General features: G+C 39.0%; 1 long non-coding RNA gene across 1 annotated transcript in view; it reads right to left on the reverse strand.

Moving 5' to 3' along the window:
• Positions 1–1390: 1390 nt before the first annotated feature.
• LOC134477568 (uncharacterized) overlaps positions 1391–15615 on the reverse strand; it is a 28548-nt gene continuing 14323 nt past the window's right edge. Inside the window, exons 2-3 of the long non-coding RNA XR_010049580.1 lie at positions 12387–12476; positions 1391–2239 (exon numbers count right to left, since the gene is read on the reverse strand). This is a non-coding gene — a long non-coding RNA (uncharacterized LOC134477568). The remainder of the gene's footprint in view (positions 2240–12386; positions 12477–15615) is intronic.

Genomic DNA, 15615 nt, shown 5'->3' on the forward strand with positions numbered 1-15615 from the left:
AGATGGAGGAGAGACTGAGTCAAGTACTTCCCTCTGTCTGTGGAGCCCACTTCTTGCCCAGTGTCTCCCATGAGCCCCGGGAATATCCCCATGGAATATAGACAACTTTCCACAAATGCTCTGAAAGCTCATCAATTTTTACACAAGTTCTTGAGTGGATCATGTGGTTCCATCAGGGCTACTCAAAATTAGAATCATTTTAAGCTTCTTTTAGTCTGGGCCCCCTGTTGACAAGAGGAGTACTTCACCAAGTGAGTGCTGCTTTACAGGACTCTGAACTCATCTCAAGTCACATGTAGCTGCTAAGTTGCATTCTGGCCATGAACAAGAATAAAAAGCATAAAAATAAAATAAGAGGTAAAGCCTGTCTTAAACACTTCTGAGAATCTGATCTGTGTGACCTTCACCCCTAAACCTCCCTTTAAACCTTCTCCCTCATGAAGATACATGCCCTTCATCTCCAGGCTTACCTCAGGGCCTCCTCTAACATCCCACCCTACTCAGATTTTCACTGTACCGAGTGCCCCTCTGCCTAGCCTCCAAAAGTCCTCAAGCTCTCCCTGAAGAAACTAGATGCATAAATTTAACAATCAAGCAGCTCACTTTGCTAAAAGGAAAGGGCTTCAAGGGTATCCTAGGATGCAACAGAAAGACCACCAGATTTTTTCATGGGATCCAGGTTACACAACTCTGCCTGAGGAAGTCTATTAATTGCATTGTATACTTAGCTCTCTAAGATACAGGTCCTGATGCAATGTTTATATTGTATTGAATGAATTCTGAGGACCACTGGGATGGGTCTCCTTGGAAGGAGACCATTTATCTCCATTTTGGCTAAACCTGGCCCTAATTCCATGTATTGACATGTACAGGGCTGGCTAGGATAATACTCTGCTCCCTCAATTGGCTATAAGCAATGCAAATGGGTCTAGCTGAGGCGCTGATGTGTAGCCTTTGAAGCCATGCTACAGGTCAATGATTCTCTGCCTATTACTACTAAATGTGAGCTAGGTTTAGAGACATCATGCTGTTGGCTGGGACTGAGCCTCAAGAAAGAGTCCAAGACATCCCAGGGCAGGAAGACCAGTTAACAAAGCTAAGGCAACCAACCAAAAACACAATATACCTCCTCAAACTGTGTTATGTAGATTCTTCCAAACTCAGAGGATACCTGTTACCAGAATTTGGTATTCTTTCTCCATTCCTCTATCTGCATATTGCAGAGGTGCTATTGAGTCTCCTACCTAGACCAGCTCACAGTACTGATACTTTCCATCATTCTCACAGTCAGTCAACCCCCAGCCCTACTTCTCTTCACAAATTAATGAAAACTGGGTTCAATCTTGGGTTGTGGACTTTGTTCCAGTGAGCCATTTTTTTTAATTGGACGTAGAATCCCTTTGACACCCACAATTGCAGCTATGTGTTTGTCTCTTTATTCCCTCTGTTGTAGTCAGGGGTTGTACACAGAGAACAACAAGGATTAGGACATGAAGTTCATAATATTTTTATAATGGTCACCAGAATTTAACATAAGAAAATGCAGGAAATCTATCCGCAACACCAAAGACATAGATCAAGAGCCTAAACCCTATGGCAATGTTCCACATGAGTCCAGATAAAAACCCAGAGCTCAGAACAATACCTCCCACGAGTCCAACTGGAGGTCCAGAGCCCACAAGAAGGACTCACACCAGTCTCTTTTATGGATCCGTACCAGGAAGACCCAAGGGTCAGTGGTGGAAGCCAGAAAGTCTATGCCAGCAGGATGAAGGAGCTGTGCTAGTGGGATGAGGGTTCTACACTGGAGCCGGGAAGTCACACTCACAACAAAGATCATGGATATCCTGAAAGGCACCACTGCTGTCCTCAGCGACACGGAGGCCCCGAGCTCCTCCGACGACAAGAACAGTCGGGTACGTGCCAGGAAGCAGTGTGACGAGTTCATCCTGGAGACCAAGCAGAACATGTCTTCCCCTCCAGAGCCAGGAAGCGATGCTTGATGTGAAGACCAGAGCTTCTCCAGGAGAACCAACAGCTCAGACAGCAACTCGTAAGAGAACCCACAATGCCTCCTATTTAATGCCTCAATCCCTCCCAACACCTCTCTTCTTCTCCACCTATTTATCCTGGCAACCCTCCTCAGGTGGAGCATCTTCTCTCAATGCAAGCTGATGTAATCCAGCTGGCGTTAAGTTGACCACCAGTTCTCAAGCCATAACATCCTCCTTGAGTTGCACTGAAAGTAAGAGATTGGAATTTACTAGGATTTTAATAACTTTTCTCTGGAACTACAAATATAACCCCTCCAGACTGTGATGAGGCCGGAATGGGCTCGCTATAAATGACCACAAGGAATCTCATATTTAGAGTAGAGAAAGACAGGCAAGGAGTGATACCAATAGGACCAAGGCAATTTCCCATCCGGAAAGGACTTAGTAAATCACATCATGTTATACGCATTCTAGGCCCTAAAACACCTATTGCAGTATTTGAGAGACTGTGCCCTTTCCTAGGTGAGGACGACCTATTCCCACATCTGCATTTTTCTCAGACTGTCATCTGCCTGTCTCCCTATGCCTCTCCCTTTTGCCTTAAGACTTCTAACAGGATTCAGACATTTGTGTCTCCAGCTCAGACCTTATCCCTGAACTCAGACTCCCATTTCAGGTCACAGGACAGCCTCTTTTAGATGCTTCAAAGCCATCTCAAAGCATGCATGTTTGGGCTGAACTCATTGCCTTTCTCCACAAACCTATTCCCTCTGTTTCCAGAGTGACATTATTAAGTAATGGCTTCACCACCCCTTACACATCTCAAAGACTTGGGCATCATCCTTAATCCACTGCATTCCTTTTCTTTTCTTTCTTTCTTTCTTTTTGTCTTTTTGAGACAGGGTCTAATTATGCAGTTCAGGTTGGCCTTAGGCTCACTTCACAGCCTAGGCTGCTCAAGAACTTACCGTGATCCTCCTGCCTCAGCTTCCCATCCACTCCATTTCTTATTCCCCGTGTTCAAATTATCACTATGTACTGTCCATTGTGCCTCCAAAATGCTTCCCAGTTTTCTCTGCTGTTCATTCCTAATAATAATCTGGACAGTGGTGCCAGCCTCCTCACTGGTCCTTCAGCTTAAATCTCAACAGTTTCTCCAGCACGTGAAGAGATTCTCTATCAAATTCCCTGAAATCAGGATCACACTTCTGAATCAAAAATACCTTTATTAGCTTCCTAATGCTCTCACCATAAAATCTAACATTTTCAGTGTGACACACAAGACTTCTCTGGTTTGATCCCTCCTATTGCTCTAATATCATCTCTCAACATTCCTCCTCATTCTCTAGGCTCCAACCATACCATCCTCTTGTTCACCCCACTGTGCCATCCCAGCAAATGTTGTTTCCCTGCTGGTCTCTGTAAGCTAAAGACATAGACTGAATATCTGTCCACTAAGTGCCTAACAAAACACTCCACTGCATAATAAGTGCTCAATACACATTTATTGGATAAATGTGATTAAACATGAGGCTGAATCTTCAAGTAGAATCAGAGACTTCTGGGAGCTTTCATTTCCAGCACTATGATCTGCTGAATAACCGTACCACAAAAATGGTATCAGGATAGATACTGGGAATTAGAAGGAACATGTCCAATGGGAAGAAGAACAGAGGTGAGAAGGGGGAAAGGAAGGGAAATGGATTTAAAACAACATAATGGAAGGAAAATGATGGAAACAAAGATTTTGTAAATGTGGAGGGGATGAATTGAAAGGAGGGGAGGGGAATGGGGAAAAATAATTAATATATATTATGTACAGGTGCAAATTCCCAACAAATGTGATCATTGTGTATGGCAAACATGTACCAATATAAATAAAATGCTGAAAGAAAAAAGAACAATATCAGAAGCTGAGTGAGTTATTTATGAACACTGTCCTCTGTGAACTATAGAACTAATAAGAAAATAAGGAAGGCAGAGGCCAGACCAAAGTGAAAGCCAAGACCTTGGCACAGAAGAAGCTCCTCCATCAACTTTTGCCCTTGTTACATCTGTCAAATCCTGAAGACTTAGAACTTCTAACTTAATGGCTGTTGAAAATGAGAAGCCAGGAGACAAGGCCTTACACATACACGCAGTGTGCAAACCAACATACAGACTGCAAAACGCTGAGATAACAAGGGCTATATCCTCTGTGGAAGAATGACGGAAAATGCAGCTGCTCTGCGGCCTTCTTCTCCCAAGGGCACTCCAGCCTAATCATGAGAAAAACATCAGACAAATTCCAGTCAAGGTATATTCTATACAGTGTTGGGTCACTACTCTCAAAGCTCTCTAGGTCATCAAAAACTAAAGCATGAGAAACTATCACAGCCAAGAAGAACCTCAGAAGATATGACGACTAAATATAGTACATCCTAAGGGAAATCTTGGGACAGAAAAAGAATATTCTGTAAAAACTAAATGAAATCTTGGGACAGAAAAAGAATTTTCTGTAAAAACTAAGAGATCAGAATAAATGATGGACCTTACTAATATAAGACTATCAATTTTGGCAAGGTAATTGTGATAAATGTACTATACAGATGAATGATTTTAATTATATAGAGAACTAAATGCAAAGTATTTGAGACTTTTCACTATTTTTGAAACTTTTCTATAAATATAAAACTACCCTAAAATAAAAATTGCATTAAAAATAAACCCACTATGCAGAAGGGAACAACAAGGAAAACTAAAAATCCTAACTTGATGTTGGAAGGTGGGAAAAATTCTTCCCTAACAGGTAAAGCCATTCATTTGAGTTTGTTTGCTAAATTCTCAGTCAAAAGGCAATTTAAGTTTCCTGAGTTGATACACCTTCCAAGTTCCTGGCAGATAGCAACTCAAATTTTCTCTGGTAGAGTCCAATCTCATCTGAGGCCTTAAAAAATTTCCTGATATGAAATTTCAAAAAAAAAAAAAAAAACAACAACAACAAGAAGGTATCAAAACTACAGAACATATAGAGAAACAAAGTACTGTAAGTAAAATCCAGCCAAAATAATAGCACAATCAGAAGCCTAAGTGTTTTAGACATGTCAGAAATAAAACATAAAATAAATATGTTTAAAATGCTTGCTGCTATGAAAAATAAGCTTGAAATGATCAAAGAAAAGGAACTGTAACAAATGACCAACTACAACAGTATGTTCATCACAACTGAAAGACGAATTACTAAACTGAAAGACAAATTCAGGATGTGAACCAGGGAAACAATGAGATAAACTGCATGTAATAAAGGATGAGACATGAAGGATATGGTAAGTTTGAAAATTTACTTGCTTGAGTAAAATGATAAAAAAAAAACAGGAAGAAGGTGATAGTGAGAAAGTTGATGACTAGAAATTTTCAGAAAGTGTGAAAAGGCATCAAAACTCAGTTCTAGGTGTGATAACAAATGCTGAGCAGGACATGAAAAATGAAGTCATCACCTAATCAAAGTAGAGCACATTTGCAAAACAGAAAAGACAGCTCAGAAAAAAGGTAGTTTACATATTGGCAAAACTCATCTATGAAGATAGATACGAAGATAGTACTTAGCCAGTTGTGGTGGTGCACATCTGTAATCCCAGGACACAGGAGAATAGCTGTAGCCTGGGCTACATATTGAATTTAGGACCAGCATAGTTAGACCCTGTCTCAAACAAAACAAAACAGTACTTACCTTTAGAGACCTATATTATGACTGAGAGAGGCTTCCAGACTGCTTGCAAGGATGGATGGTTAGATGGTTGGATGGATGGATGGATGGATGGATGGATGGATGGATGGATGGACTGACTTGCAATCAGGGTTGAACCCAGGGCTTTCACACTGAGCTACATTCTTAGCACTTTTTTATTTTTTATTATTGAGACAAGGTCTTGCTGAGTTGCCCAGGCTGGGCTCAAATTATGATCCTTTTGTCTCATCTTTCCTGAGTGCTAGGGTTATAGGCATGGACCCCCAAGCCCAGCAGAGGTTTTATTTTTATTTTTTAAAATGTAGCTGATGATTAAGTGGATGTATTTACTTGGTAAAAATTCAAGAGACTTTACATTTGTGATTCATAAATTATAAAAAAGTATTTATACTTTCATTTTCTGAAAATCAGGGGAAAGACAGATACGGTAATTACCTTCAAAGGCACGGTAATTAAACCAATGACTGACTTTGCAGTAGCACTGGTAAAGTCAGAAAATAGTTGAATAATATTTTCAACATGTTACAAGAATGATTTCAAGTTCATCCCTAGTGAAATCAACCTTTGAGAATGAGGCTGAAGTAAGTAAATGACTCCCACTATCAAGGTCTAAGAATGTACATTAGGCAGAAGGAAAATTATCTCAGATGAAATGTCTAAGATAAAGAAGAAACAATGAGATTAAATACTGTAAATACAGAGACAAATCTAAATAAACACACATTGGCTGAATAAAGCAACAATAATCACATTGTGAGGTTACAAAAGCTATAGCTCAAAATACGAGACAAAAATAGTAAACTACCTAAAAGAGAGGCAATGAGAGTTAAAGCATTGTAAGGTTCTTAAATTGTTTGGAGGATAAAGATACTGATTAATTTTAGACATTGTTAAATTAAGTCTGCATGTTATAATAACCAAGATAACCACTAAGAAAATAAACATAAAATGATTTTCAACCTAGCAAAGGAGAACTGAAAACATAATAATATTAAAAATACGTCAATCAACTCAACTCAAAATCATCAACAGAGTGAAAAGACAAACCAGGAAGTGGGAAAAAATTACAGCCACTTATCCCACAGACAAAAGACTTATACATAGTGCATAACAGAATTGAAAAAAATCAGACCCCTTCCAAATTCAAAGACCCAATCCATAAATGGGCATCTGAAATGAATATGCACTTTTCAGATGAAGAAATACAAATGGCAAATAAATACATGAAAGAATGTTCAGCATCACTGGTCATTAGAGAGATGAAATTAAGACAACACTGAATTTCATCTCACTCCGAAAAGAATGGCTATCATAAAAAAATCAACTGATAACAAATGCTGGAGGGGTTGCAGGGGGAAAGGAACCCTTCTCCACTGTTGCTGGAAATGTAGACTTGTGCAGCCACTGTGGAAATCAGTATGGAAATTCCTTAAAATCTAGGATTAGAGGTCTCATTCAAAGCAGCTTCTAGGTATCTTTCTAGAAGGATTAAAAATGTCATACAACATCAATATATGTGCACCTATGTTTAGAGCCACACAATTTGTAGTGCTAAATCTTGGAAACAACCTAGAAGCCCAACAATCAAGGCTTTAAAAAAAGATGTGATTTTATTTATTTAATGGAGTACTACTCAGCCATAAAAAGGTAAACTTGAAACTTTTAGAGGTAATGGGTGCAACTTGAGACCACACATATAAGTGAAATCAATCAGACCAATATATATAAACATTGTATTGTCTCACTAGTGTGAAAAAATTAACAAGTAAATAGGATGTAAGTGTACAGTAGATACTGTGAACTGGGAAGAAACTACTCAAAAGAAAAGACAAACTGTGATGGGGGAAAGAGGAAAGGAAGAAAGGAAAAAGGAAAAAAATGTATGTATACACAAGATAGATAAGATAGTTATACAGTTAACTTTTTAAAGTTTCTTGAAAAGAATATTTTGTGCTAATATCATTAGGACAAGATATAATGCCTATATTTTACACTCTAAAGAAAATACATAATGCATCAACTATTGTAATGACTCAACTAACCTGTTTTGAAGCTCAATTTCATTGTTATATATATATATATATATATATATATATATATATATATATATCTTACTTTTTTCACTTTACTTCTTTAAAATAAAATTATATATATATATATATATATATATACATATCTTACTTTTTTCACTTTCCTTTACTTCTTTAAAATAAAATTTTAAAAATTCATTTGACAACCACCCCTTCCCCCAAAACCAACAACAACATGCAAGAAATAGACAAAGTGTTATAAATAGGAAGTGCAAAATGAAACAGTAGATATAAATCTAAAATGATGAGTAACTATAGCTCTAAAATCATAGCTGTGCAGTTTGTGCATTCCTGTAATCCCAGCTATTCATGAGGTTGAGACAAAATGATTGGTACATTCAAAGCCAGTCTGGGCAATACAACAAACCCTGTCAAAAACAAACAACCAAAATTTAAAAGCAGTATTTGTAGAATATATCAGAAATCACAATACATTGATAAACTCTCCAATGAAAATGAAGAGATTGAGCAGCACATCACCAGTATGAGGTTGTGAGTTCAATTATCAGTATAGAAGAAGAAGAAGAAGGAGGAGGAGGAGGAGAATCAAAAAGTTGCTAACCATATGTTAACTAAAAGGTTTTAATAACGCAAGAACATAAAAACTGAGAGTAAAAAATATACCGAACAAAAACTATTAAAGGGTAGTGAAGCCATATTAATATCAGCTTATGTACATTATAAGGTAAAACATTAACTAATAAAAATTACCTCACAAATATAAGAACTTCAAATCTTTAGAAAGATACAGTAATTCTAAATTTCTATACATTTAATAACATAGCTTCAAAATCTATAAAGTTTATTGAAGTTATTGGACATTAAGAAGCCCATCATCAAATGTGAGATTGTGTCATAATCTTCTGGATAAATAAATCCAGTAAGCAAAATAATTTACAGCATTAAAAGACTAATAAACATACACACCTGTAGAATACTGCATCTACTAAATGGGGAATGCATTTTTTCCCCAAAAAACAGTGAAATATTTAGGAAAAACTGAATAGCTGCTAGGTCTCAAAGCAAGTCTCAGGAAATATTCATTTTATGAGGTCACACTGTCTGACTGGTAATTCAGTTAGGTCTGAGGGACAAAAAGAGAAGTAGCATAAGACCAAAAGAAAATGAAAACATACTTCTAAAATGGATGGGTCAGATAAAAATCACAGTAAAAATTAAAATTTAGAAATGATTGATAAACAAAAACATCATATTTCAAAACTTGTAGGATACATCTAACTTAGTCATTAATGGCTGTTCACAGCTTTGGAACTTATGATGGAAAAGAAAAAAAGATAGAAAACAGATTAGCTTCTGCCTCCAGTTTAAGAAATACAAAAAGAGAGTTGGATTAGCTGTCCTACCACAATCATCACTACCACAAAGTAGGTGGAAAGACATAAAACATAGAACTGAGTAATGATCAGTGAGGAAGGCTTTAGGACTTGGACTAATGAGGAGAGCCTTTTGTGTATCTGGTGATACAATTGCTCTGTGGTGTCTGATTGTTGGATCCTGTTTCTTAGCTGTACAAGCTGGCTGGCCTGATGCCAGGCATAAATCCTAGCATTCTGTGAAGTTGAGACAGGAGGATTGCCACGTTTGAGCCCAGCTTGGGTAACTTAGTGGCTTAGTGATATGGTATCTCAAAGTTCCAAAAAAATGTAAAAAGGACCAGGGATGTAGCCCGGTGAGTGTGGAGGCCCTGTTGTTTAATCTCTAGTTCTAGTATGATGTGTGCATGGGGTGTATGTGTTTAGGTGTTGTGGTGGAAGTTATTAAACCTGGTTGATCCTCTGGTACCATGAAGTATCTAATGCACCCTCTGGCAGCTGGGCCAGTGCAAGAGGGGGCTGGGGTGGGGGGTGGAAGAGAGGAGAGGGAGGGAAGGAGAGAAAGAGAGAGGGAGAGAGGAATCCTCTTTCTTCACCTAATGGGCTTATTTCCTTGAAAACCCTGTACCAGGAAAGATGAAGGCAAGCAGAAGTATTCGCCATATTAAGTGGGTGAGTGCAGACCACACAGAAACTCTCCTTGGAGACCTAAGGTCAATAATGATGCATTTGAAATCTCTGGAGATCACTGTCAGGGGTAGGAAAGCAATTCTTCCCAAACAAAACTAAAATTGAAACCAAAACTCCAAGACCAGGAGGCCTGTGGGTTATACTGGCTGGAGACAAGTCTCCCAAGAGGCAGCCCCAGCGACTGACAGTGGGATTAGCTGGGCCCTTCCCCCAGGCTCAGGGGTTCTTTGCCCCTCTTGCACACATTGCAACTATGAACCTCTGCAGAATTCATTGAAGTATTTTAAAACCAGAGGAGAAAAATCAGCCCATATGTTTAGCCTAGCCATGCACTCACAGCCGAAAAATAAATAAATTAGATAAAAATAAGGGGGAGTAGAGAACAAACAACAAAATTAACTAAGCTTTGAGAGTGTCTAATAAACTTGACATTTTTAAGAGTCACGTTGAAATTTCCCCCATGTACTGATGACAATGATAATAATTGAATGCATACGGGAGAAAAATCTATTAAAAGTAGTGACAACCACCAAAGCTGTTGAGCTTTTTAAATCCAGAATTCTGTTTTAAATTCAAGGTCGATGGCCTCTCTTCACTGTTACTGCAGCCTTGCCTCTGGAAAAGCTACAAAGGAAGCTCTGAGTCCCTGAGGAAAGAGCCTACCATTTTTCTCTCCTGGGAGATATGGCATGCAGGGGCAACAGGAGTTAGGATTTCTCAGGGGTGTCCTCTTGGCTGTAGGGTGCCCTTTCTGTAGCAGTCATCAGAATCACTCACACAGAACTTGCTGTGGCCGGCGGATGCTGTCCCTTTTCCTCCCCTCGCATAGTCAATCTGAAGAGCTTAAAACTACTACTTTTTAAAAGCGTGAATATCATGAAACAGACATCTATATTAAGTTCCATAATGTCTTTTGTCACCTCAAAAGTGAACAATTTACCAGTTAAATTGTCTCTCCTCTTTGCTTCTGCCTCCACCCTTGCAAACGTCAATATGCTTTCTGATTCTATGGATTTACCTATTTTGGATATTTCATATACATGAAATCTTGCAATGTGTGAACTTTCTTGTCTGGCTCCTTTAACTTACACAGTGTTTTTCTGTATTAGTATTTTATTTATTTTATGCCTCAGTTATATTTCACCGTTACTTATTTATTCACTGGTAGAATATCATTTGGGAAGTAGCTTTAGTTTGGTCCAAGCAGCAGGTTCACTGGACACTTGAAGGTTATAACTGCCTGGGTTTGCCAGCTCTGTGTACTACCAGCTCTCTGAGCCTGGGATTTTTCATCTTTTAATTGGAATAGTCTCATTTGTCTTCTGTAGCTGGAGAACTATGTGCAAACAGCTGCCATAACATTGGGCACACAGAGTTGCTTAAGAAATACGCATTTTTTTCTCACAGTTAATTGCAGCTCTAACAGTCTGTTTCCAGGAAAGTGGTTCCTTTGAGGCAGTCAGGTGTCTCCTGGGTGCCAGAGGGTGGTGATGAGAGTCACAGCAGGGAGACATACGAAAAGGCAGGGGAAATGGTATATGCTGAGGTTTGCAGCAAGAATATTCTTCCCACTCTTACTATGAACCTGCTTACTGAGGGAATCAGCATGTGACCTTCTGCTATTCACTTATTCCTTTGAGTAGACTTCAAGTCAATGTATTCCTTCTCCAGAAAAATGGGCTCTCTCTTGTGATTGTGCCAGAGTTTGTGCTCTGTTAAAAGATATTCAGGATTTCTTAAAAACTCCACATTCTAAAAAATGTGGTAAAAGGAGTCCTTCCCAGAGCCTCATAAGCCATAACAAGAAAGCAGATTCTTATTGCATTCATGGTCACAGCTGGTCTTGTGTATGACTTGCCTCTGATGGGTAGTGTTAGCAAGCAGAGATGGAGACTGGCATGCAGCCTGTGTATCTCTGCCTGACTCAGCAAGGGTCTTGCTACCTCACCTATCTTAACATAATAACTTTTCTCAATAGTTGACAGATGTAGGCTTCCCATAAAGACTGGATGGGCCATACATGTCATCACAGATATGGACTCCAAGATCCAGGGGCATCTTGCCTGGTATGTGGAAAAAGAATCAGACTGATCTTAAGAAGCCTTGGGTTGGTGGGCTTTGTGGCTTTGGGAAGAGTCTTTTATGTCTCTGAGTTGTTTCATCATCTCTGAAATGAGGATTGTTTGGCTAACCTTGGAAGCATCTTGTGGATTCAGAAAATCTAAGCTAGTTTGAGGGTGTTTGCTCTTGAAAATAATTCCTTAATCTTTTCAAGCTAATGATGATTAGTTATTCTCCCTCACAAATTACTACCAGTTAATTACAGTGAGAAATATGAACTCCAAGGTTAGAAAAGTTATGATGCTCACTTAATTATTAACTGAGCATCTACTGTATGCTAGATATTCTTCTAAATGTAACAAAAGTGGTAAAACCCATGCCAACATAGAGCTTACAGTCTATTGGGGAAGACTGGAAATAAACAACCAAGGCAATAGATCTGGTAGGGAAAACTGCCAAGGAGAAAGGGGAAACAAGATAAGGTACATACCCTTGCCTGGGCAGTGTCCTGGGTGGGAGGGCTCTTGAGATGGGCTAGTCAGGGAAGACCTCTCTGCCAAAGAGACACTTGAGCAGAGACCTGAAAGGACAAAGAGGGTAGATCTATAGAAAGAAACTAGGTAAAAGAGAAAAATAGAAAAATCCTAATCCTTTTAGCAAGCTGTACCACAGACAAGTAGCTTTTTTGTCTTTTTTAGGAGGCAGTGCAAGTTTTATGCCTTCTTCAAAATTCACCATACAAATACTGTTTGAAAGGAATCCTTAAAAGACCATCTTTTTAACCCCTTTCCTGCTTGCCTCATCACTTGGCTCTGGAGTCAGACTCACCTGAATTCAAGGGGGAACTCTCACCATCAATCTGTTTTTAGAAGAAGGGACTTCACCTAAATCTTAATTCTTTCAATTGTTTCATAATTTTTAAAAACAGTGCCCCCTTCATAGGCTGATGAGATAATTGAGAAAACCCATTTCAGTCTTTCAGAGTTCATTCTGCCTCTTCCCCATTTCTCAAGCAGGAATGCTTTCCTGGTCTCCAGCATCCTCAGGGAAGGTGAATCTCTTGGTTCCAGGTCCCTGGTCCCAGGCCCCAAGTTTCCTCAGTAGGGTTTGTATCCAGAGCTTTGTATATGGCAGGCAAGTGCTCTGCCATTGTCAGATACCTTCTAGCCCCTACCAGCAGGTTTCCCAAGTGATGTCTAGCCTGAAACCCTTCCCTGTCATCCAGGAACAATTGCAGCAGCAATGGACACTTCCTCAGGCTAGCAAACACTGGGCAAGGTTTCTACAAACATCTGTCTCCAGCAAAGCAACCTGTAAGCCAGGGCAGGAGAGTGCTTAGACTCACAACTGAGCTGGAACCACCTCACAGCTCAGCAGTGCTCCAAGGCTGGGGACAGATTTGGGAACTGCCTACAAATTTGATGATACAAGAAGTCATTTAAAGTTTTATTTTACAAAACAGAATAAATTAAAAATGCATTAGGAATGAGGCCCTTACTTAACTACAGGGTGTGCTAATGGGCTTGGAGCCTGCACTCCTCCTTCTTTAAGCTCTTAATGACTGAGCTTTAATGTATTTTATTTCTTGAAAAACAATCCCACAAGCGCTCAGTACAGTTGGAAAAACATTTCTAAAATCATTAGGCCGCTGCACGGTAAATATTCATCACAACTGCAGCTCCCACCTGCTTGCAATGAGGCATTGATTTTCTTCTTGCCTTGCTTTCCTCTCTCTTGCTTTCAATTTCTCTTCTATTCTCCCCTCTCTCCACTTCACTTTTCTTCTCACATCACCTCCTCCCCTTAAATGTTCAGTGGATGCTGCAGCAAGGCTCAGCCAGGGCTTTCTCTAAGAAGGTGTGTTTCCAAAGGAATCAGAAGAGTCTCTCAGTAGTAAGAGACCACACCACCTGCCAAAAGGCCTGCTGGCATTTGCATTGGACCTGAGGACCTCTACTACCCTTCAGCTGAAGTCTGTACTGTAATGTTATCATCATGCATGGTCACAAAATAAGAAAATTGCTAGCTTGGCCACTCAGAGATCTGAAATCCAATTCTGACTCAGCTAATATCACTGTGTAACCTTGAGAAAGTCACATTACTGCTCTAACCTTTAGAACTGTCATCTATAAGGTGACAAATTGTACTCTAGTTGATACTCTAAGATTTCTCTAACTAAAGAGCTTGGTTTTGCTCCTACTCTAGTTGAATACTAGATGTATAATTATGCATCAGTTGCTTACCATTTTGAGCCTCATTTTTCTTATTTTAAGCTACCTATATGCATAGCTGTGTATAAAATATGTATCTGTAAAGGGTGTGTGAAATCTTAAATATACACTTTATCTAAAGCACCAAGCATAGTGCCTCAAATATTAGGACACTACTTTCCTTCTCCCTGTGCTTGCTTCCCTGTCATCTTGCAGAACTTGCAGGAGCTGAGTTCTGTGCCAGAGGAGTCAAAGCACAGATGTTCTTGATCAGCAATGGCTCAGCCATAGAATAGGAGGAAGGTGATGAAGACAAACTCCCCACTTGGCAACTGGACCCATGTCCCCTTATCTAAAGAGAATGAGAATATCTGGGTCTCTTCAAGTGACAGTATTAACAGGTTAAAAGAATGTATCACCAGACCCCCATATTTTTAATTACACATCCTTATCACTCCCTTGTTTGACCTTCAAAGTATTGTGAGATAAAGACTTACTATATCTAATTTCAGATGAATAAATTGAAGTCAAAAGAGACTTACTCTGAGGTCATATTGAGAGTAAGGGACAGAACAAGGTCACTCATCCAGATCCACCAAATCCAAATTTCTCTTCTCTTGGAGTTCTTATGAAGCTCAATCGTGCTGTCTCACCATTGAGACAGATTCTAAGCCTTATGCCAAGTTAGGATGCATATTTTGTGTATAATACCTGCCACTGAAAAGGGTATCAAGACTATTGATAGCTTCTTAATTGCAGCTATTTTCCATTGATGAATAGAGATTAGCAATATGTATTCTCAAAGTTCAGCTGAGATTCCAATTAGTAAAAATCTTAGGGTGACAAGTACTGATTCTACTTTGAATTGTATATTTCTCTCCATGGACTATAAACATGGTCTAACATAATAATAAAAGTTGTAGAATTTATGACATAACAGGTATTATGAGAAGGATTTATTGTACATCATCTCCATTAATCTTTGAAACAACTTTGCAAGCCAGGCAACATTCACATTGTATGGATGCATGAATGTGTTTCTGTAGGTCAAGAAACATAATCAAAGTCACACAGATAATGAGGCATTTACTACTTATTTCATCCTTCCCTTCTTACTATAGAGATTAGAATAATTAAATAGTATCTTTAATACTTTTTCTCACAATATGATGTAAGTCAGTAAGATTATCAGTCAAAGTTCCTGGGTGAATCTCCTGGTACAGCTTTTTGAGGGATTTGTCTACCATTTTTCTTAATATTCTTGCCCTGAACATAAATACAAAACCTGAAGCTACAGAATTCACCTTTCAACTCAGAGGATGAAATTGCATAATGGGACATAGCTGAAAGACAAAAAGAACACTAGCCCTCAAAGACGTTCTTGAGGTACCCTAGTACTGCACTGCCTACTTCTGAACTTACTTGAGGAAAACTCAACCTCTCTATTATAGCGTAAATGTGCACATCCCCCAAAGACTATTGTATTGTAGATTTGATCCCCAATGAACA

The sequence above is a fragment of the Cavia porcellus genome, unplaced genomic scaffold (assembly GCF_034190915.1).
Source record: "Cavia porcellus strain 051 isolate PalLab524CR breed Dunkin Hartley unplaced genomic scaffold, mCavPor4.1 scaffold_1, whole genome shotgun sequence".
Classification (NCBI taxonomy): domain Eukaryota; kingdom Metazoa; phylum Chordata; class Mammalia; order Rodentia; family Caviidae; genus Cavia; species Cavia porcellus.